Here is a 10,229-nt window from a genome sequence, read left to right as displayed (position 1 = left end):
TTACAATAATAAATTATAATTATCATCTAATGATTATGGCTATGGTTTCATAACATAAATTATAGTTATTTATAATAAATATTATTATTATTTAATAATGGGGTTCCCTGGTAGGTCAAACAGTAAAGAATCCATCTGCAATGTAGGAGACCCGGTTCGATCCCTAGGTAGGGAAGATCCCCTGGAGAAAGGAATAGTTACCCACTCCAGTATTCTTGCCTGGAGAATCCCATGGACAGAGGAGCCGGGCAGTCTATAGTCCATGGGTTTCAAAGAGTCGGACACGATTGCTGTGGTAAAATAACTATACGTAACATAAATTTCACCATTTTAATCCTTTCAAAGTATAGATATAATTCAGTGACATTAGGTGCACTCACAAGATTGTGCAACTGTCACCACATCCTAGAGCTATTTCATCACCCCTGATAAAAAGAAAACAGGTGCCAAATGGAGTCAGCTGTGCTAAGCCTCGGGTTAACAAAGCAAGATTTAATAACTAACTTAATGGTTGTTTCAACCCCACAAGAATGTAACCTTTATTCAACCTAGGATCGCCTGGTTGGTACTGATGAGCTTTGCTGCTGTTCAGTCACCCAGTCGAGCCCGATTCTTCGCAGCCCTGTGGACTGCAGCCTGCCAGGCCTCTCTGTCCCTCCCTATCTCCCAGAGTTGGCCCAGGTTCATGTCCAATGAATCAGCAATGCTAGTGAGGTAGGCCACCCAATAAGCCCTTCCATCCCCTTAGGAGGATAGCCTTGACTCAAACAATGAATTTCTTTGCTGAAGAGATCCTTTTTTCAACTCCCTTTCTGCCTTTAACAACTTCCCTTTTCTACAGCTCAGTGGAGATCCTTTCTACGGCTAGATGGGATGTAGCCTGATGCATGAACCATTGAATAAAGCCAATTTGATCTTTAAGTTTACTGAGTTGGGACTTTGTGTTTTTTTAACAGATTTGGTGGCAGCAGCAGGACAAAGGGGATTTCTGATGGCTTTGGAGACAGCAGGAGACAGGTGTGGCGCCCCGTGAACCCTTTGGGCTCACTGTCTTTCTGGCCATTTCCGAGGATCCTGGGTGAGTTCTTGGTTCTGAGTTCTGTCCTATTTGTGTCAAGTTCCTGACCTAGTGGGCTTTCCAGTTAGTTTTCCCATTTGTCTGGAATTACTAGTTCCATGTCGGGAACAGCCGGTGACCACTGCAGTTTCCCATTTGTCTGGAAGAAGCCTGCAATTCTCATTCTTTGGAGTCTGCGGGTTCAGTCCTTTCCTCAGTCCCTGGTTCCATGTTGGGAACTGGTCATGGTGTCCACAGGACCTTTTCTGGGCCAGGATGCAGTAACAGCTCTTGATCTTCACCGATATATTAAGGTACATGTGTTTGCTTGTTTTGAATCAATGAGGGCTGTTGCTAACTGGGACCTCAGAGGTCAAAAGCTGCGAAAATTGATGGGTCTGGATGGAGCAAGAACAGAGTTATGACAAAAAGGAATATAAATCCTAGCAGCACAAGACACTATTACTGAGTTTAAGTAATCCCTCCAATGTAGACCTTATTCCTATGGGATCCATGACAAAGTGTTTCCTGTGAGACTGAATCCATGTTCTTGCAATGACAAGCAATCTTACTGTCTAGCACTACTCTGGCTAATGAAGTTCGGGCTTTTTGCTGGCAGGTTATGGCTTAAACCTGATCTTTTATGTCTTTTACAATCTGTCCTTGATATAGAAGAGAAAGAATTACAACAAAAATTCTCTAGTTTAACAGAGGTGCCCCCAAATCTATGGGTTTTTTCTCTTTTTCTTTTTTGCATTTTAAGCTTTACTTATGAAACAGTGACATGCTCTCTTTTATATTAGCATTTAATACTTACGAGAATTGGTCTGTTTACTGTTACCTGCCTTCATAACTAAACCATTTTTATTGTTGTTTAGTTGCTAAGTTGTCTCTGAGTCTTGTGACACCAAGGACTGTAGTCTGCCAGGCTCCTCTGTCCATAGGAATTTCCCAGGCAAGAATACTCAATCTATGGGCTATTTCTAATCCTGACTTTGGGAAAGCAAAAAGTGCAGAGCCGGTAAAATTTCTGACATATGTGGTTAGACCTCTTTCTAAACTGCCTCAATATTCATTAAAGCCTCCATACAAGGCCTCATACCAACAATAGACAATCTCACCACCAAGGGTTGATCATTTCCTGTACCAGCCCCTATAACACTGGTCTGGCTGATTGGAAACCCTAATGAGGACTTCCCTGGTGGTCTAGTGGTTAAGAATCTGCCTGCCAGTGTGGAAGACACAGATTTGATCCTGGTCTGGGAAGATCCCACGTGTCACGGGGCAACTAAGCCTGTGGGCCACACCTGCTGAGCCCCCTCTCTCTAGAGCCTGTGAGCTGCAACAAGAGAAGCTACCACACCACGAGAGAGTGGCCACAGCTCCCCATTGCCAGAGCCTGCCTACAGCAGTGAGGACCCAGCACAGGGGAAAAAAATCGAATGGTTGGGAAGCTATTTACAAGATAGTTACTCCCCACTTCCCAGTTGTTTCAAACACAAACATTCTTTTGTCACCAATTCCACCAGGCTCAAAATGGTTCACTGCTGTAGCTCTTTGCTTGGCTTTTTTTCCCCCCCGCATCCCTGTGGACCCCAACAGCCCACATCTATTTGCCTTTACTTGGAACAATCAACAATATACTTGGACACTCATGTGGCAAGGGTCCACAGAGACCCCTTCTTATCTCTCCCAAGTGCTCCACCAGGGTCTGAGCACCCTCCACTTCCCCAGGAAGTCGACTCTCTTATAATATATGGATGGACTCTTGCTTTGCTCAGTGCTCCCCAAGAGGCGTCCATAAATGATTCTGTTCATTTGCTGCAACAGTTAGTTCAAAAGAAACATGGAGTTTCTGATGCAAAATACCAACCATCTCTAGACACTGTTTATTACCTAGGTCATAATCGAAGTGCTGAAGGAATCCAATTGTCTCCCAAACAGATTAAGTTAACCCAAGAATTTCCTTGACCCACAACTAGGCAACAACTTGGTGGATTTCTAGTCCTGGCTAGCTACTTGCAGATCCTCATTTTCCTCTCTATAAACTTACTAAGGGGTTCCTTTGTGGCCCCAGGGGTTAAGAACCCGCCTGCCAATGTAGGAGATGCAAGAGATGTGGGGTTTGAACCATGGGTCCGCATGATTTCCCTGGAGGAGGAAATGGCAACGCACTCCGGTATTGTTGTCTGGAGAATTCTGTGGATGGAGAAGCCTGTGGGCTACAGTCAATGGCATCGCGAAGAATCAGGCACAACTGAGCAACTAACACTTTCAAACTTTCATTGCCTTTTATAGCAGCACACAAGTGGATTCAGAGGGTAGTGCCTACCCCAACTATAAGGCTGTAACTAAAACTGTGCTCCACAGGGTTAACAGAAATTGGTGACTAACAAATTCTTGAGCTGGTCTTACAGAACAGCAACTAAGGAAACACCTTGTTTAAAAAAATAAACAAATCTCCACTTGTAACTTGCCTTCACTGACCAAGCTTGCCTTTTTTTTTTTTTAAATGCCTTAACCACCCCTATAGATAACACTACTGACTGATGGGTCACTATAGTAATGGGGGCTTAAGCTGTTTTTCAGGAACTTGGAGCCAGCTCTTGTCCTGTCCGAGTCAGCTGAGACTGATTGGGACCACCGACCCTAAAGCTGGTCCGGCACAAGGGTCCAACAGATGCCCTTTTGACATCAGAGGGGCAAAAACTCCAGTCTCAGAGTGCGCTGTGTGAGCAGTCGTGTGCGACTCTTTGTGACTGTACCCCTTCAGGCTCCTCTCTCCATGGGATTCTCCAGGCAAGAATACTGGAGTGCATTGCCATTTCCTCCTCCAGGGGATTTTCCCAACCCAGGGGTCAAACCCTTCTCTCCTGTGTCTCCTGCATTGCAGGCAAATTCTTTACTGCTGGGCCATCGAGGAAGCCCTTCAGATTGCACTAAAGCACTTCCATTTTTTAACATGCATCTCATGAAGAATTATGTATTAATAATTAGCATCTCATGTATTAATAATTCAGAGACATCTGTGCAGAATGCCAGTTACTTCACCTTTTCCCCTACCTCCAATCTCCTTTCCCCACGCTTATGACCACCCTAACTCTTTCACCCACAGATAGTCCAAGTTCCTCACCTATGAGGAGCAGGATTTGTGGATTTGAGATCTCATTTGGCTGCTTTGTGAATAAACATTTTCTTTTGCAAACCTTAGTGTCTCGGCCTTTGGCTTGCTTCACTGTGGGCAAATGAACCTGGTTCAGTAGCAAATTTGGTGAGCCATCCTGGAGATAAAGGTCCAGATGGACTTCTTGCTGGTCATTCATTGGCCCCTTGCTGACACTGAGAGTCTGTAGACAAGTCTGAGCAGCTGCCTGGTCCCCTTGTTTTAGGGACTGTCCCCTGGATATCCCTCACCACAGTGTCACTGAACTTCAGAGCTCAGTATTTTTTTTTTTTTTTTGCATTAGAGACATCTTTCAGTAGCAAGCAACCTTGCTAAAATATACCTGTGCCAGGGACTTCCCTGGTGGTACAGGGGTAAAGAATCCACTTGCCAATGCAGGGTGCGCTGGTTCGATCCTTGGTCCAGGAAGATTTCACATGTCTTAGGACAACTAAGCTGGTGTGCCACAAGTACTGAAGCCCGTGCACCCTAGAACCTGTGCTGCACAAGAAGAGACGCCATCGCTATGAGAAGCTTGCACACTGCAACTAGAGTAGCCCCTGCTTGCTGCAATGAGGCTTCCCTGGTGGTGCTAGTGGTAAAGAATCGGCCTGTCCATGCAGGAGCCTCAGGAGACCTGGGTTTGATCCCTGGGTTGGGAAGATCCCCTGGAAGAGGGTGTGGGAACCCACTCCAGTATTCTTGCTTGGAGAATCCCATGGACAGAGGAGCCTGGCAGGCTATAGTTCATGGGATCACAAAGAGTAGGACATGCTGAAGTGACTTAGTATGTTGTATCTAAAGAATGTCTGTGTGCAGCAACAAAGACCCAGTTCAGCCAAAAATAAACTAAAAAAAAGAAAAACTAAAAGCTTGTGATTAGGTTTAAACAAACTCTGCCTTCCAAAGCAGGGGACTTGGGTTCCATCTTTGGTCAGGGAACTAAGGTCCCCCATGCCATGAGGCCACTAAGCCTGTGTACCACAACTACAGAAAGCCCAAGAGCTGCGCCCCCACCCCCACCCCCCACCGCAAAAAAAAAAAAAGACCCGTTCATATTTTAGCTAAATGTGAAACCCTTTCTTCTCTACTCTGGCATTGGCCTAGCAAGATAATGCCCTCATCATATCTCCCAGGCCCTTGTTAAGTGAAGCAACCTTTCAGACTGCTGAATATTTCATCAAAAACTCACCTGTCCATGAGGTGAGAGATCCCCGCTGATCCTTCCTGTGGCCCACTCTTCTTCTGTTTGCAATGTCACTGCAAACCATGACTGACTCCCCTTAGAAGTCTCAGCTGCTGTGGCCAGAATATCCGGTGCCTTGTCTTTCCCTTCTCTTGTTATGCCCGTGCTTACCCGATTACACAGGAATACCTATGTAACCTGGAGGAGGGCACGGCAATCCACTCCAATATTCTTGCCTGGAGAATCCCAAGGACAGAGGAGCCTGGTGGGCTACAGTCCATAGGGCCACAGAGTCAGACATGACTAGAGTGACTTCACATACACACACACACCCCTATGTAAATCTTTGTATGCTTGCACCCGCCACCTACTCATGATTATCTAGATCAGATCTACTCCCACTCACTAAACATTCTCACCAGCAGCTCCCATCTTCGCAAGGGATTTAAAACGACTCTGTTTCAGGCTAGGAGATTTTCTTCCTGTATGCACTAAAAACCTAACTGACCTCTGGCTTGAATGGGTAAACACAGCCATGCCTTTGAATGGATCTATTTATAGTACTCCCATAAGGGGAACGGTCTGTCCTGCAACAAGTTTCGTCTTTGTCTGTAATGGTTATCATTCTTGTAGGGTGTATGAATGCCTAGGTGACTGGTGTACAGCTGGGTAATGCCTCTTAGATTATCTAACTGCGCCTCTAACTTTGTGGACAAAGGAATGAAGACATTTCATTGATTGAATCCCTTTGACCTACATTGTCTAGTTAGAAAGGAACTACCAGGAGGCGTTCATGATTCAAGGTTGATGTCCTTTGGCAGGGCCCTACGTTTCCAGTTAGGGTTAACTGCAAATGGGAATATGACCTCAAACATCTCCTTAACTCTTGAAGATACTGTAATGTCCATTGCTAAGACCACAGCTGCCCAACAAAGGGCCTTAGACCCTGGTCCAAGTTGTTCCTGGTAACAGGACAGCCCTTGATTATCTTTTAGCTGAGTGAGCTGGTGTCTGTGGCCAACACCACCTGTTGTACCTGGGTTAACACTTTTGGAGAAGCTGAAACTCAGGTACATACGAGCATTGAGGAGGCCACCTGGCTTAAGAAGATGACTCTCTGGGCTTCTCAGGTGGCTCGGTGGTAAAGAATCTGCCGCTAATGCACGAGACACAGGTTCGATCCCTGGTCCGGGAAGATCCCACATGCTTCGGAGCAACTGAGTCTGTGGGCCAAAACTATTGACCCTACACTTTAGAGGTGGGGAACCCCAACTATTGAAGCCCACATACCCTAGAGCCCATGCTTAGAAACAAGAGAAGCCACTGCAATGAAAAGCCCATGCATTGCAACTAAAGTGTAGCCCCTACTTGCCACAGTAGAGAAAAGCTCAAGTAGCAACAAAGATCCAGTACAGCCAATAAATAAATAAATAAAATTATCTAATATATTATAATATATAATATAATCATCTTTATATACACATATAAAGATCATTCTTTTAGTGGAGTTTTTCTTTGACTTATTTGATTTGATTGGTTTGGGTCTTGAGGATCGTATCTCCAAAGTGCACTCAGAACACTAAGAAATATCCTGCTTATAAAAACCACAGTCATCTCCCTGGTACACTGTACCCTCTCATACTCTTTCAAAAGCTTTAATTGTATGTTCATAGCCGATAATCACCAAACAAGTGTTCTCCCTGGGATATAAGAAAAGAAACAAAGAAAATGTCCAGCTTAAAAACTGTGAATCTGAAGTTGTGGCTGCGAGTATCACAGATTAAGGAAGACCATCAGGACTTGGGGATACGGCACAGAGGATCAATAGGAGCTCGGAAAACTGCAGAGCAGTAGCTTTGAGTGGCGTTAATGCCTTAAAGGATAATCATATCTCTCAGGCTGAGAATCTAATCGAAATTAGGGGATGGTTAAAAAGAAGACATGCATGGTCAATTGATCAGTCGAGTCCTACTCTTTTTGATGGAACTTTTTAGGGAGGAATACTGGAGTGGGTTGCCAATCCCTCTTCCAGGGAATCTTCCCAACCCAGGGATCGAACACGAGTCTTCTGCACTGAAGGCAGATTCTTTGCCATTGAGCCATTAGGGAAGCCCCCTTAAAAAGAAGATAGCAGGCTCAAAATGGAGTCACTTGTGCTCAACCCCATGGAAGGAAAACAAGACAATATCTAACCCAATTGTAGTCTCAATCTCCAGGTATGTGACCTTTGACCAGTCAACCTGGAATTGCCTGGTCAGTACCACTGAGCTCATAGCCCAGTAGATCCTTCCATTCCCATTAGGAGGGTTACTATGTCTGAAAAAAATCGTGTTTTTTTTTTCTAATAACTTTTTTTCCCCACCTCTTTCCACCTATAAAAGACTCTCCTTTTGGGATTCCCTAGTGGTCCAGTGGCTAAGACTCTGTGCTCCCAATGTAGGGGGCCCGAGTTCGATCCCTGGTCAGACAGTTAGAGCCCACATACCACAACTAAGAGTTTGTGTGCCACAGTGAAAAGATGCTGCGTGTTGTAACTAAGACCTCGCTAAGCCGAACAAACAAATAAATATTTAACAAACAAACTTTTTACAGCTCCATGGAGCACCTTTCTGCTGGTGGATGGAATGTAGTTTGAGTCATGAACTGTTGAGTAAGCCAAATTAATTTTTAATTTGCTTACTTGAATTTCATTTAACACCGCAAATAGAAACTCTGTGCCCATTAAACAATCATTCCCTAACCCAGGTCTATGGTGATGGAATTCCAGCTGAGCTCTTTCAAATCCTGAAAGATGATGCTGTGAAGGTGCTGCACTCAACATGCCAGCAAATTTGGAAAACTCAGCGGTGGCCACAGGACTGGAAAAGGTCAGTTTTCATTCCAATCTCAAAGAAAGGCAATGCCAAAGAATGCTCAAACTACCGCACAATTGCACTCATCTCACACGCTAGTAAAGTAATGCTCAAAATTCTCCAAGCCAGGCTTCAGCAGTACATGAACCGTGAACTTCCAGATGTTCAAGCTGGCTTTAGAAAAGGCAGAGGAACCAGAGATCAAATTGCCAACATCCGCTGGATCATGGAAAAAGCAAGAGACTTACAGAAAAACATCTACTTCTGCTTTATTGACTATGCCAAAGCCTTTGACTCTGTGGATCAGAACAAACTATGGAAAATTCTGAAAGAGATGGGAATACCAGACCACCTGACCGGCCTCTTGAGAAACCTATATGCAGGTCAGGAAGCAACAGTTAGAACTGGACATGGAACAACAGACTGGTTCTAAATAGGGAAAGGAGTACGTCAAGGCTGTATATTGTCACCCTGCTTATTTAACTTACATGCAGAGTACACCATGAGAAACGCTGGACTGGATGAAGCACAAGTTGGAATCAGGATTGCTGGGAGAAATATCAATACCCTCAGATATGCAGATGACACCACCCTTATGGCAGAAAGCAAAGAAGAACTAAAGAGCCTCTTGATGAAAGTGAAAGAGGACGGTGAAAAAGTTGGCTAAAAACTCAACATTCAGAAAACTAAGATCATGGCATCTGGTCCCATCATTTTATGGCAAATAGATGGGGAAACAATGGAAACAGTGATAGACTTTATTTTTTTTGGCTCCAAAATCACTGCAAATAGTGACTGCAGCCATCAAATTAAAAGATGCTTGCTTCTTGGAAGAAAAGTAATGACCAACCTAGACAGCATATTAAAAAGTAGAAACATTACTTTGCCAACAAAAGTCTGTCTAGTCAAAGCTATAGTTTTTCCAGTAGTCATGTATGGATGTGAGAGTTGGACTATAAAGAAAGCTCAGCACTGAAGAATTGATGCTTTTGAACTGTGGTGTTGGAGAAGACTCTTGAGAGTCCCTTGGACAGCAAGGAGATCCAACCAGTCCATCCTAAAGGAAATCAGTCCTGAATATTCATTGGAAGGACTGATGCTGAAGCTAAAACTCCAAAACTTTGCCCACTCATTTGAAAAGACCCTGGTGCTGGGAAAGACTGAAGGCGGGAGGATGAGATGGTTGGATGGCATCACCGACTCAGTGGACATGAGTTTGAGTAAACTCTGGGAGTTGGTGATGGACAGGGAGGCCTGGAGCACTGCAGTCCATGGGGTTGCAAAGAGTCGGACACGACTGAGCAACTGAACTGAACTGAATGTCTATGTGATCTTTATTCTACTTTCTGTCTTGATTAATTTGCATATTCCAGATGCATTATATAAGAAAAATTATAGCTATTTGTCCTTTGGTGTCTGTTTTATTTCACTGAGTATGTTTTCATGCTTGGGCATGCTGCAGGATGTATCAAAATTCTGATCCTTTTCCAGGCTGGATACTGTTTCATTGCATGTACATACCACATTCTGTTTATTCATTCATCTGTTGAGGGACATCTGGGTTGCTTCCACCTCCTTGGCTATTGTGACTAATGCTACCATGAACGTTCGTGTGCAAGGATCTGTTTGAGTCCCTGCTTCTGAGTCTTTTGGGTATATTCCTAGAAGTGGAGTTGCCAGATCATATAGTAATTATATATATTTAACCATTTATTTATTTATTTTTGGCCGCACCACATGGCATGTGGAATCTTAGTTCCCTGCCTGGGAATCGAACCCTTACCTCCTGCATTGGGAGTGTGGAGAGACCGCATTGCCCAGAACCTTCTGCCCACTCTGGAGGCTGCAACTGAGAGATCCCGGGACCTGACAACGGCAGCAAAACCTTAGGCTTCTTTTCTGTTTCCCGGACCTCTGCACGTGGTCTGATCGAGCCCAGCAGCACAAGTCTCTACAGTACTTCTCCCTTCT

The 10,229-nt window shown here is 44.4% G+C and overlaps 1 long non-coding RNA gene across 3 annotated transcripts; it reads left to right on the top strand.

Annotated features, from left to right (window-relative positions):
* Positions 1-541: 541 nt before the first annotated feature.
* Positions 542-9,659, top strand: LOC138418996 (uncharacterized). Of its 3 annotated transcripts, XR_011248832.1 has the most exons (5): positions 561-714; positions 957-1,078; positions 1,173-1,371; positions 8,152-8,273; positions 8,388-9,659. It is a non-coding gene; the product is annotated as an uncharacterized lncRNA (long non-coding RNA). The 3 variants fall into 3 exon arrangements; XR_011248830.1 differs by lacking the exons at positions 8,152-8,273; positions 8,388-9,659 and adding an exon at positions 3,636-4,262 and having other exon boundaries at positions 542-714; XR_011248831.1 differs by lacking the exons at positions 8,152-8,273; positions 8,388-9,659 and adding an exon at positions 3,647-4,262.
* Positions 9,660-10,229: the final 570 nt, after the last annotated feature.

This window comes from Ovis canadensis, chromosome 14, assembly GCF_042477335.2.
Source record: "Ovis canadensis isolate MfBH-ARS-UI-01 breed Bighorn chromosome 14, ARS-UI_OviCan_v2, whole genome shotgun sequence".
Taxonomy (NCBI): domain Eukaryota; kingdom Metazoa; phylum Chordata; class Mammalia; order Artiodactyla; family Bovidae; genus Ovis; species Ovis canadensis.
This window is presented reverse-complemented; position numbering and strand designations above follow the sequence as displayed.